The following is a 14,443-nucleotide window of genomic DNA, read 5'->3' as shown; positions in this document are numbered from 1 at the left end:
TGTCCGATGGACGGATAATGCCAAGCTGAAGCATGTGGTTGAATTCGGCTTCAGCAATCCATTGTTTTGCCGGGGCAAGGCGGCGAAAACGTTGAAACTTCGCGGGACCAGTGGTCACAATGTGGTGAACAACGTCGGGAGCAGGTAGGGTCATCCGACTGGGGTTGGTCAGGTCGGGGAATCGTCGAAGGAGCGTGAGAAATGGAGAAGATGAAGGAGATGGTACATGCGAGAGATGAAGAAGCGCAGGGTTGCCCGTCCTACCGTGCACGGACAGGCCGGTCGTCTCATCAGTCAACCTCTTCCTGCGGATGTTAACGGACAGATCAAACTTGTGCAGGAAGTTCGCGCCAAGGATGGGGTGAGGAACATCGGCAATGGTGAAGATAAAAGGGAAGGAGCGACGTAGGCCCAAGTCGAGGTTGAGAAACCGTTGGCCATACGTCTTAATTGTGGTGCGGTTGGCAGCTTGCAGGGACACTCCAGCCTCGGGGTTCCGGCGCTCCGCAGGAGAAGGTGGCAGAACGCTGATGTCAGCAGCCGAGTCCACCATGAATCGTCTTCTCGATGTGCGGTCGCGGACATAAATGATGTGGCTGGTTGTGGAGGCGCCAGGCAAGTGGGAAGCCGTGTTCACTCCCTGACTGGGCCATTTCCCGACTTCTTGCACGGCTCGCTGCATCGTTTGTCACGGTCGCCCCAATATTGGTGGTACCAGCACAGGTCGGGGTCCGTGCTGGATGGGTTCCGGCTGCGGCATGGGCTGCGCTCTCGAATGGGGCGGCGTCCGCGACTACGGAGGCGCTCTCGACTGTGGCTGCGTTCCCGGATTTCCGTTCGCAGGGCACACATCTCGTCAACGAGCAGTTGGAGAGCTGATGCTCAGTCAAGGGCCCTGGCGTCGGAGGACGCTGCACGGCAGAAATGGTAGGCTGCCCCGCGTACCCCTCCGCAACTTTGTCGCCGAGGGCGGCCAACTCCTGCAAGGTGGAGTCGGGTGGTGTGGTTGCCAGGACTGCTTGGATCATCGGGGGCAGCTTCTCTATGAAGACATGCCGCAGGAATGTCTGATCCTTGAGGCTGTTGTCCGCCACCGTCTCGAGGCGTTGCAGGAGCTGGGAGGGCCGGCTGTCCCCCAGCTCGACGTCATGCCTAAAGGCTGCGTACCTCTGGTGTTCCGTGAGGGTGGTCTGCCTCAGGATTTCCTGTTTCAGGGCAGAGTAAGGATTTTCAGCCGAAGGATCGAACATGACTCGCCGCACACGGCCAGCCAACTCTGGAGTGAGGGCAGCGATCGCATAATGGAATTTGGTGGTCTCCTGGGTGATGCCACGGTTGACGAATTGGGAGTCAACCACTTGGAACCAGAGCTCCATGTCGTTGTGCCGGGGGGGGGGGGGGGGGGGGGGGGGGGGGGGGGGGTTTGAGGGAGACGGTGGAAATCTGGTCTCTTTCCATTCGGAGAGGTGATTGGGCTGAGGAGGGGTAGAGAAAAAAAATCCTCCTGGCTAGCTCGCCAATAAAGAGTTCGATGGTTCTCTTTATTTGTAAGTAGGTTCGTTGTCAGATCTCCCAGGCAGGTGACGCGTAGAGCTTGATCGTGGCGTGGAGTCGAGCAAATCGCGCTGTGAAACTCCGTGCGATGCTGAGCAGGTCTCTGCGAGCTGTGTGTCTGTCTGGGTCTGAGTCCGAGATGAGTCTGATTCTCTCTGTCCCACGACAGCTGCTTTTATACCATTTTCAAGCGTGTGATGTGCATCAGGGTGAGACGCACATCAAGGAGATCAAGGAATTGAAAGACATTAAAGCTGCGGTGCGCACCGATGACGGCACAGACCTACGGCAGTATATGAATCTTTCTTCTCGGGACAAAATTCCTCCGCAACAGCATCCATACATTTCTTAACAAACTCTCCGTCCGTGAAAGGCTTACCGCTGCTTGCTATCAGCTTAGCAACCCGAAAGCTGGCCCGAACGGATGCCTTCTTCAGCTGAGCTTGGCGTACCAATGTATTCTGCTGAGATAGTAGTCCACTTTTCGCTTTGAGAGTTTGTCTGCTCGTATTTGGCCTTGCAAGCTATCGTACTTGTCTTCGTAATGGGATTCATAGTGTCGGCGAAGATTGTATTCTTTGAATACCGCCACCGCCTCTTGACAGATGAGACAAACAGCCTTTTCTTTGCATTGAACATAAAAATAATCGTTTGTCCACTGCATGTTAAATACCCTGCATTCTGAATCAATTTTTCTCTTACCTAACCTTTTCGCCATTATTCCGTTCACTCTTTGACAGGAAGGTTTACAAGAGAAAACGGGTCTGGGACCAAATAGAGCGCCAAACTGAGTGCACCTGAATGTACCACCGGACTCCCCTCCACTTCCTCATACGTCACTTTCTTGTGTCGCGTCGCATTGTGACCAACTCCTTTAGAGTTCTATTGTGAGCAGGCGTGTTTGTATTGTTCAATCACGATTATAAACAACATACATTGATTACTTTGATTAAAATAGGAACAGATAATGATCGAGAACCGACCTTTGACTTGTAAAATGATTTTTTTTTTTTTTTCTGGAGGCCAAATAGGAAAAAAATCTGATAGCATGTCTGGTATTGTTCAGGGGCCGGGCCAAATGTGCTGATGGGCCAGATACGGCCCGCGGGCCGTAGTTTGGTGACCACTGCCGTAGAGTCTCTAACATGGCTGCGGGGAGATGGGGTGGAGTCAGGACTGGTGCGGGGGTTCTATTAGGGCAGTGGCCGAACATAAGAGCTATATCAATAGAGTTCCGAAACACCCAAAGACAAAGATAACGGACACAAACACAGAGCTGAAAAATAGGACATTTTTTCTGGAGAGTGGTAAAGGAAAGACTGGATTTTCAATTCAGCCATTCAGTACCAGTAGTAATTTTAACAATTGTTGCTTATATTTTCTCCCCAAAATATAAACATTAATTCAGTAATTCATAGGAATTCATGCCTGCCTGTCACATATTTATGAATGAAATACATCACATTAAAACCGCTGTCTTCCATGCCACTTAGTCATTCTCTGAGCAGGCGCCAGGTTCAGTTTGACATTCTATCAGCGCATTACCACTCCACCGGACGCATCTTCAAAACATTTCTCCTGCACGCTGGCATATCTATCTTGGCAAAGACCAATCAGGCATGCTCCGACACGAAAGTCAGTAACCACCGATATTTGTGCTCCATTGCAGATGCACTCTCTATGAACATGCCTCAGAATCCCCCTGGAAAAGTTATAAGAAATGCCTGGAGACAATTTCACCGTTTCTGCTTAATTTTCTGAGAAAGATATATGGCTAAATTTCAGGAAATATTGGGGACTTTTATTATGTGTTTAAAGAATGTCTAGCATTGTAGTTCAAATGTGTTTCTTATCAAATTATAATTATTGCCACCAATTGCCTGTCATGTCCAACCTATCTGCCCACCCCTCAATAAAGAATACCCTGTTGATAAACACAGTCGTAGGAAAAATAATTCACAAACGCAATATACACTTTCCTGGTTGCCCCAATACACCAAATAAGTAATCATGTGTCCCTTATAGGCTGCTCAGTATCACGTTGCATTTCGATCATTAAAAAAAACAAAACCTTTATTTATTTGCTTGTGGTTCAGGGTGTCATGATCTGGTTGGCGACCAACGGGTGGCGCTGTCGGCCCCGCCTGCACCTGCACAGGTGCCGGTCGTTTCCAATTAGTCACACTCAAAAGGACACCTGCCACGACCATTCGGTGTCGGGTAATTGTTAAATGTCATTTAATGCTGTTGAACACATTGTATGCTGTTGGATGCAATTGTGTGCAGTGCATGTGTTTGTTTAATCTTGGCGGACTTTTAATCTTGTTTTTTTTTTGATACTTTGATTTTTTTCCATTCAGATGATGTTGATGTTTTACATTTTGCTGACTTTATTTTAATACAATTTATCAAACACAACCTGCTACTCCCTCCTGCCTGTTTTTTGGGATCCACACCCGCCATCACCACCTCGCAAACCGTGACAGAATTACCTGACCCACCATCGGATCCCGCAGGTACAACGGACCCGTCTCATTTACACCCTGTGCCTGGCAATGCTACGTCCACGTTAGCCCACGCCTCGTCGAGTTTGAATTGCGTCACTCGACGAGCCGTAACGTCCACGTCAACGTCCGGCCGAGACCTCCTTCCAGGTTGCCGTCCAGGGTGACACTGGGTGTCTGGGAGTGCACGCCCACGTCCAGCCACGCTGTCGTCGTGCATGTTTGAATTGAGTCGCATCCACGACGAGCCGTGCAACGTCCGCGTTCCACGTAAGTCCGAGACCCCACTCATCGCTGAATCCCGAAGCGGCCAAGGACTGGTCTCATTTCCCCGGTGCCAGGCGGTTCGCGTCCATGTTAGCCCACGCCTCGTCGAGTTTGAATTGCGTCAGTCGACGAGCCGTAACGTCCACGCCAACGTCCGGTCGAGACCCGTTCCCATACGGTCGTCCGGGGTGCCACTCTGAGCCTATCAGTGCAACGTCCACGCCGCCCCATGCGTCGTCGCGTGAACGTGCGAGAGGGATCGCACTCACGCCCACAACGATCCGTGCCGCGTCTTCGTCCACCCCAGGCTGAGTCCCGTTCCCATCAGGCCGCCGCCCATCATATGCTGGAGAGGCAACGGTTGCCGTCTCCACCATCGTTTCCAGGCGAGTTGGATCTTTTGGGAGACTGTTGGGACTTCTGGGAGCAGTCCCTTGAAAGGGGGGTACTGTCATGATCTGGTTGGTGACCAACGGCTGGCGCTGTTGGCCCCGCCTGCACCTGCACAGGTGCCGGTGGTTTCCAACCAGTCACACTCAAAAGGACACCTGGCACGACCATTCGGTGTCGGGTAATTGTTAAATGTCATTGAATGCTGTTGAACACATTGTATGCTGTTGGATGCAATTGTATGCATTGTGTTTAATCTTGGCGGACTTTTAATCTTGGTTTTCTTTTGATATTTTGGATTTTTTTCCATTCAGATGATTTTGATGTTTTATATTTTGTTCTTGCTGACTTTATTTGAATACAATTTATCAAACACAACCTCCTGCTCCCTCCTGCCTGCTTTTTGGGATCCGCACCCGCCATCACCACCTCGCAAACCGTGACACAGGGGAGCTGTAACAACTGCAAGTACTTATACTCCCACAGTCATATAAACTTGGCAAAAATTTCATCGCTGGATTAGCATATTTTTCTCCCGCGGTCCTACGGCCACTGTGACGAATCTTATAAAGCTAAATGCGAAGGGAATAACCAGAGGAGTGAGGCAATCTGGTATTCTCACACACACTCACACGCAAGCAATTTAGTTTCATACTCTTCGACCAATGCAGATTTATGAAGGCTGTGTTGCCTTCAGGGCCGGCAATTTCGCTGCGGAAAGAGTAGCAGGCAAGTGAGCCCCTTAATGTAAATATGGCTAAAAACCGATTGGAAGGTGAAATGCCGAAAACGCGTGATTGGCAGTTAATCATTGACTATTTACCCATTTTCAGCACTGTTTTTCCAGAACAGGGGTGAAGGGTGTTGTAGCCCATACCAGCTGACTTTAGGCAAAAGATGGACACATTGAATTCGTCGACGGTCAGTCGCAGGGCATAAAGAGACAAACCATAATTCACACCAACATTGACACTTTTACATATCCAGGTTCAGTAAAAAAAAAGTTGCGTTTCACAACATTCTAAATTCCGATTTCCAGCTCGTAGCAAACTTTGTGATGAGAAAGTTTTGATTACACCGTCTGGACTTCATTATCAAGTGCCTCCAAATAACCCATCTAAATGTTGTATTGAAAATCAATTGTGCTTCTGAATGTCACCACCACACATAATCATAAGAGCAATTCAAGTTGAAAAGTTCAAGGAAGATACTGTGCTGACTCCAATGAATCTCCATTTAAGTGAGGTGATGTTTTCATTTGTCAGAGCCCATCAGTGCTATTAAGGAACGCGTTGGCATTTACTGTCCGGCAGAATAAATTCATGTGTTATACTTTTCATGCCAAAAAGGGACATGCATAACCAAACACACGCCTGCGAATTCACACGCACATGTACTTGCACCCGCGCCTGCACTCCCACAACATTGTGAATTTTCCTCTATACAATAGTAATATTGCACTGTCACCTGTCATGGAAATTGAGATTTCCTCTTGACCACCCGTCTGTCTGACACACTCATCGGAGTGGCAATAAACACTGTTGGATGCAGTATTTCAAAGTGTAAAATATGGACACATTAATTGCTATAGACATCCTCGAGAAACATGTGTATGCTCCTTTATATACATGTATTAGTGCAATTACGCAAATTCCTGTGAGCACATGTGTAGAATCAATGCTAATAACGAGAAAATACACTCCACGACACTGTCTGTAAGTAAAGAATCTGCTTAATATTAGACATCAAGTAGACAGGATGAACTTAGTAAAACGAGAAAATAGTTATTTCAGATAAGGAGTGACCCGAAATAAGTGGATATTTAATGCATGCAAGCAACCTTTTTTCAACATAAATGTTTACAGAGTTTGAAGGGATGCCCAAAAAATAGCCAATGGAATTTAATTTACAACAGATTCTTTTCTTACAGACAGTGTTTTTAGGTGTTCAATTACCTGACATGTTTCGGCGTATACTTCTGCCTTCGTCAGTGTCCAAACACAACTAATGCCAAATGGAATTTGACGATCTGATAAAATGATATTAGGAAATTTGGAGTGTTTGATTTATATGCTGCAACCATTTTATATTGTCTCATTTTTTCTTTTTCTTTTCTTTTCTTTTTCTCCCCAAGTAACCCTCTCTTTTCTTCTCATTTCATTCCCCCCTTTCCTTCTAATTTACCTCAATGACTGATCCCCCACTTTCTTCAGATAATAAGATACTCCCATTGGTCTGTGGAGCTCATTCCCAGAGTCACATTACTGCTCTCTACAAGCAGCAGGATGTTTTCTCCTTAATTGTAGCTGTATATGTACCTCACCCCCTGGAAAAATAAATGGTCTTGTCCTCTATTATGGGCATAGGAAACTCACACTGAGAGTAGCACACCGCCCACATTAAGCACAGCTTGTTTTGAATGAGGCGTTACAGGCAAGGCATGAAAGAATGTCTCCTACATTTGAGACAGGCTAGGGCATATGGTCTTTGACTGCAGCGTTGAACTGCAGGTTATGTTTTTTTCCCCCTCAGTCTAAACATATCTATATTCCTCACAATGTCACAGTGAAGTAGAAACACCATGCTGGACAGTTGACAAAGACTCCCAGGAGCAATGTTACTTCCAACCAGATGTCTCAAACCCACAACCAGTCCTCATGAATGGGGATTTTAATAGGAATGAGAGTACCATGATTGTCCAGAAGATGTCACTATATTACCAATACATCCTAACCCAATCATAGATTATGTGACGTTGCTGAATGGAGGCATTTAAATGTAATGCCCCAAAGGACAATATGGAAAGGTAAGTGCTGAATGTCTTACCGCATTAATGTATCAACTTCTCACCCTCTGACATGTACACGTACTTTGTACGACAAACATCATAACTATAAATCATTTGGTAAACAATATTCAATTGGTATAGTATGTTGTATTTCAGAATCAGAATCAGAAAACCTTTATTCTTCCCACAATGGGGATATTTGCAATTTATTTTCCAAACCATAAGTAAGTTTGTATCGTATTTTCCCGTGTATAAGGCGCACCCTCAATGAATGGTGTATTTTTATATTACATTTATATTATTATTTTATATTACTATTAGGAGTATATTTAATGAATGACATGTTAAAAATGGTTTTCCATATACTGTGGGGCCTTGGCGTACGAACTTAATTGGTTCCCAGACAGAGTGCGTAAGGTGAAAAGTGTGTATCCCAAAAATTAATTTCCCATAGGAAACTATTAAAATGAGAATAACCAGTTCCCAGGTCTCCATAAAATATAATTTTCAACTAAATAAACCTTAAAACTACAGACAATATACCTTATTCTATGTAGAATAAATGTGCTATTGTATTGTAATGAAAGAAATACACTGTACTGTATAGTAAAGTCACTTTATTTACATTTGTGGTGCTCTTAATTGAATGGCAATCTGTTGCTTTCTGACTTGTAAGGTCTTACGAAACTGAGGCATCATATTATCATTCATCATGTTGATGATTCTCATAGCCACAGTCTTATTCCAGCAACAAGCTCCTCGATGTCATCTGCATCCACTTCGAGTCCCGTAGTTGCTGGCAGAGATTTTATTACAACAAAAGACGTGAGTACGATGATTCCACGGACCCAGAATAAAACGCGACAAAAGAAGGCGGGCGGGGTCGATCCGTCCAGCCGATCATAAATGGCACACTTGCAATCCAAGAAAGCAACAAACTTACGCGATTGTGGCTAACAATCTCCTCGGGCGAAGCTAACTCTTGTGCTGGCAAGTCCAAGACACTAGCGAGGCACGAGGTGTCGTAATCATGTCACTGGTGAGGTGACAGAGACTCATTGAAATGTCCCAGTATGAGTGATTAGGGGATCAACACGCACACCTCGTTCGTGTTTCTCAATGATCTCCTTCTTCTCCTCGTCTGTAATTTTGTTTTGTGTCTTCTTCAGCTGGTGGAAGTCGGGAGCGGCGGCCCCGCCCCAGCTGTCAACTCACACGTGACAATATTAGTGTCATTAGTCAAGTGAAAGCATCGAGAAAATAACGCCTTTGTGTAAAGCTTTTTGCGAAGGATGGTAGCAATGGTGGACTTAGCATATTGGTACCGGGCTCTTTATTGGTATAATGGTAGTAGAAAGTTACTTTCACGTAAGTGACAAACAGCATGGGAAATGTGTCAGGCTAAGATTCACATGAAATCCGCGGTGCGCACTTGTGACACCACAAGCGCACAACTCGTTTGTGTTTCTCAATGATCTTCTTCTTCTCCTCGACTGTAATTTTGTTTTGTGTCTTCTTCGGCTGAACACGAGCCTGTGGTGGGGTATTTTTCGCTCCCACAACAACAAAAGTATAAGTGAAAAACACCTTGGAGGCGATCGACGTCTCTCTCTCTCTCTCTCTCTCTCTCTCTCTCTCTCTCTCTCTCTCTCTCTCTCTCTCTCTCTCTCTCTCTCTCTCTCTCTCTCTCTGTGTGTCTCTCTCTCTCTCTCTGTATGAAATGTCAAACTGTTGTTTTTAAGTAATGTTTTCTATTGAATACTATTATATACCAATGTCATAACTTTTAGTGTCATTTTTATCTTTTTATATTTTGTATTATCAATTTTTATTACTGTATAACTGTACCTGTAGTGTATACAAAACTGTTTGCTGTACAGTTCATTCATAAATGTCATACTTACCTTTTAGAGTTGTTTTTATCATTTTATATTTCATATTATCAATTTATATTTTACAGTTAGATTTCATCTTATGGGTTAAAGAAAACACATATACATAAAGAATACAGCGTTATTACAGTATTATGGCAACATATACCATAGGTACAAGTACAAAATTAAGCACGTAAGCAAGTAAAAAATAAAAGAATCGCTCTCCCCACTCACGGCCAGAGGATGTTGCCCGACACACACGCTCGGACGGCGAAGGAAAAAAGCAGTGTACAGTACTACAGGAGATGTTGCCAAGACGGTATCTGCACTGTATAACTACTGTATTGAATGTAGTCGCAGTATATTGCTTTGTGAGTATGTGACATGCTGGCTGGCCAAAATTGTAGTACGTGTTGCCAGATGCTTGCACGTTGCAGCGCCAGGCGTAGAATTTAAGAAAAAAAGGGGTCTTGCGGTCGTGGTCGTAAATACGGGTGGTCGTAACTAGCGCCGATCGTAACTCGGATGTTTCCTGTATGAGGCGCACCACATTATAAGGCGCTACAGTAGAGGCTGGTGTTACGTTTCATTACGGTCATTTTCGCGATCCCCAACTGCTGATTTGAAGTCTATTGTAAAACCTTAACACTTACTACTTATCACCAATTAAACGTTAAACATGTGTTATTTGGCTCAATCCTCTCGCCATCAAATATGTGTGTGCTGTAACCTACATGGGGTTACATTTAAAAGTACAAGCTGGATCCACAATACTCAGGACACCATCAGTCATTGCAATTTTATTCAATCACACTACCACTGAAAAGTACATTTGAGTGCCACTCGACCGAAAGTCTCAGGTTGTGTGTGAACTACGGATCGAAATGATGAATGCATAATTACTGTACTTGCAAGACGAATGAAGCATCCAATGAAAGTTCATTTATGTGTGTGTGTCAAATTTGAGAACCACTCTTGCTTTCAATCAAGGTAGCAAAAACCTGATTAATGAGTATATTCAGTGGTCATTTTGTGTTGTGAGATGTGCTGAATATTTCACTCCCCCCTCTCCAATCAGCTCCGTTGTGTGGGGCCAGGTATCGTTTTCACCACTGTTAAAATGACCTGAGGCAATTTGCAACTGCACCGTAACTACAACATAAGATCAAAGTTAATCCTGCCTCTTATTTCTACGTTTGCCACTCTTGTAGTTTGTGTTTTGCGCCAATTTGGATGCTCCGTGACATCATGATCCCTTTCTCAGGCTGGCGTTGGTCCTACACTATTTACATGTATTAATTATGTTTGTGAGGACTCGTAGTTGTTGGTGTAGGTATATACTGACTGTACGTAGTAGCTGTGGGTGTGGTGTACTGTGTTCATCATTTCAAATATACCTGCCCAGAACTGGGCAGCCTAACTGACAGTGGTGATTGTGTCAACCTCACAATGCAGAGGCCTTCCCGTGTGCAGTTTGCATGATCACCCGCCGGCTTTGGTTTTCTCTGGGACCACCGGTTTGCTCCCACATTCCAAAAACATGCATTGCAGGCTGATTGAATACGCTAAATTGTACCTCGGTGTGAGTGTGAGCACAAATGGTTGTTCATCTGTGTGTGCTCTGCAATTGCGGATGACATCAGTTCCCGACTCCTCAAGACCTGCTCCGACCAGCTGTGTGACATTGTCCAGCACTTGTTCAACCTGAGCCTGAAGCTGGGCAGAGTTCCACAGCTGTGGAAAACGTCATGCCTGGTCCCAGTGCCCAAGATTGCCAACCCCAAAGAGCTCAACAGCTACAGACCGGTGGCGCTGACGTCTCACCTGATGAAGACGCTGGAGAGACTCGTCCTCGCCCACCTGCGACCGCTGGCAAGCTCATCACTGGACCCGCTGCAGTTTGCCTACCAGCCCAGCATCGGTGTGGAGGATGCCATCATCTACCTCCTCCATGCACCTGGAGAATGCTGGGAGCACGGTGAGGATCACATTCTTCGATTTCTCCAGTGCCTTCAACACCATCCAGCCAAGTCTACTGGGGGACAAGCTGCGGCATGCCGGAGTCGACCATCACCTCACATCCTGGATTACAGATTACCTCACAAACAGGCCACAGTACGTGAGAGTAAAGAACTGTGAGTCGGGCAGGCTTCTCTGCAGCACCGGAGCGCCGCAGGGAACAGTCCTGGCTCCATTCCTCTTCACCCTCTACACCTCGGACTTCAACTACAACACCCCAACCTGCCACCTTCAGAAGTTCTCTGACGACTCAGCTATTGTCGGCCTCATTACAGAGGGAGACGATAGGGAGTACAGGGGACTGACAAAGGACTTTGTGGACTGGTGCCAGCAGAATCACCTCCAGATCAACACTGGCAAAACCAAGGAGCTGGTGGTGGATTTCTGCAGGAAACAATCGTCACCTGCACCATTGAACATCCAGGGTTCGGACATTGAGAGGGTGACCTCCTACAAGTACCTGGGTGTTACTCTCAACAATAAACTGGACTGGACAACAAACACGGATGCCCTAATCAAAAAGGGACAGAGTCGCCTCTTCCTCCTCAGGAAACTGAGGTCTTTTGGAGTTCAGGGGTCACTCCTAAAGACTTTCTATGACTCTGTGGTGGCATCAGCCATCCACTATGGCATTGTCTGCTGGTCAGGCAGCATCACCACCCGGGACAGAAAAAGACTGGAGCGCTTTGTCAAGCGGGCCAGTTCTGTCGTGGGCTGCTCGCTGGACTCTCTAGAGGAGGTGGGCAACAGACGGACGCTAGCTAAACTAAAAGCTATGACGGACAGCCCCTCCCACCCCCTCCTGCCCATCCTGACAGCTCTGGGTAGCTCCTTTAGCCAGAGACTATTACACCCGCGCTGCAAGAAGGAGAGGTACCGCCGCTCGTTCCTACCGACTGCCGTCAGGCTTCACAATTCCCAATGATCACATGTGAAAAAAACAAAAAAAAACTGGACACTTGTAAATATGGGTTGTTGCAATATATCTAAATGCATCTCTTGATTCTGCACTATGTACAGTCTTGTTTATAGAACGGTTTTTGCACATCTACATTTGCACAGTATACAGTTGACATTTTTATTTTGTTATGCTTAGAATATCTTGTTTTCTATCCTTTCACTCCCACCCCAACCCCATCCCTCTTCAATTGCTGCTGTGGACTGCAAATTTCCCCATTGCGGGACGAATAAAGGTATTCTGATTCTGATTCTGATTCTCTCTCTCTCTCTCTCTCTCTCTCTCTCTCTCTGTGTGTCTCTCTCTCTCTCTCTGTATGAAATGTCAAACTGTTGTTTTTAAGTAATGTTTTCTATTGAATACTATTATATACCAATGTCATAACTTTTAGTGTCATTTTTATCTTTTTATATTTTGTATTATCAATTTTTATTACTGTATAACTGTACCTGTAGTGTATACAAAACTGTTTGCTGTACAGTTCATTCATAAATGTCATACTTACCTTTTAGAGTTGTTTTTATCATTTTATATTTCATATTATCAATTTATATTTTACAGTTAGATTTCATCTTATGGGTTAAAGAAAACACATATACATAAAGAATACAGCGTTATTACAGTATTATGGCAACATATACCATAGGTACAAGTACAAAATTAAGCACGTAAGCAAGTAAAAAATAAAAGAATCGCTCTCCCCACTCACGGCCAGAGGATGTTGCCCGACACACACGCTCGGACGGCGAAGGAAAAAAGCAGTGTACAGTACTACAGGAGATGTTGCCAAGCACTGCACTGTATAACTACTGTATTGAATGTAGTCGCAGTATATTGCTTTGTGAGTATGTGACATGCTGGCTGGCCAAAATTGTAGTACGTGTTGCCAGATGCTTGCACGTTGCAGCGCCAGGCGTAGAATTTAAGAAAAAAAGGGGTCTTGCGGTCGTGGTCGTAAATACGGGTGGTCGTAACTAGCGCCGATCGTAACTCGGATGTTTCCTGTATGAGGCGCACCACATTATAAGGCGCTACAGTAGAGGCTGGTGTTACGTTTCATTACGGTCATTTTCGCGATCCCCAACTGCTGATTTGAAGTCTATTGTAAAACCTTAACACTTACTACTTATCACCAATTAAACGTTAAACATGTGTTATTTGGCTCAATCCTCTCGCCATCAAATATGTGTGTGCTGTAACCTACATGGGGTTACATTTAAAAGTACAAGCTGGATCCACAATACTCAGGACACCATCAGTCATTGCAATTTTATTCAATCACACTACCACTGAAAAGTACATTTGAGTGCCACTCGACCGAAAGTCTCAGGTTGTGTGTGAACTACGGATCGAAATGATGAATGCATAATTACTGTACTTGCAAGACGAATGAAGCATCCAATGAAAGTTCATTTATGTGTGTGTGTCAAATTTGAGAACCACTCTTGCTTTCAATCAAGGTAGCAAAAACCTGATTAATGAGTATATTCAGTGGTCATTTTGTGTTGTGAGATGTGCTGAATATTTCACTCCCCCCTCTCCAATCAGCTCCGTTGTGTGGGGCCAGGTATCGTTTTCACCACTGTTAAAATGACCTGAGGCAATTTGCAACTGCACCGTAACTACAACATAAGATCAAAGTTAATCCTGCCTCTTATTTCTACGTTTGCCACTCTTGTAGTTTGTGTTTTGCGCCAATTTGGATGCTCCGTGACATCATGATCCCTTTCTCAGGCTGGCGTTGGTCCTACACTATTTACATGTATTAATTATGTTTGTGAGGACTCGTAGTTGTTGGTGTAGGTATATACTGACTGTACGTAGTAGCTGTGGGTGTGGTGTACTGTGTTCATCATTTCAAATATACCTGCCCAGAACTGGGCAGCCTAACTGACAGTGGTGATTGTGTCAACCTCACAATGCAGAGGCCTTCCCGTGTGCAGTTTGCATGATCACCCGCCGGCTTTGGTTTTCTCTGGGACCACCGGTTTGCTCCCACATTCCAAAAACATGCATTGCAGGCTGATTGAATACGCTAAATTGTACCTCGGTGTGAGTGTGAGCACAAATGGTTGTTCATCTGTGTGTG

At 45.3% G+C, this 14,443-nt stretch overlaps 1 pseudogene; it reads right to left on the bottom strand.

Moving 5' to 3' along the window:
- Window positions 1-633: 633 nt before the first annotated feature.
- LOC148896594 (uncharacterized) overlaps window positions 634-14,443 on the bottom strand; it is a 147,351-nt pseudogene continuing 133,541 nt past the window's right edge.

The sequence above is a fragment of the Hippocampus bargibanti genome, linkage group LG06, assembly GCF_051943395.1.
Source record: "Hippocampus bargibanti isolate YZ-2025 linkage group LG06, ASM5194339v1, whole genome shotgun sequence".
NCBI lineage: Eukaryota > Metazoa > Chordata > Actinopteri > Syngnathiformes > Syngnathidae > Hippocampus > Hippocampus bargibanti.
This window is presented reverse-complemented; position numbering and strand designations above follow the sequence as displayed.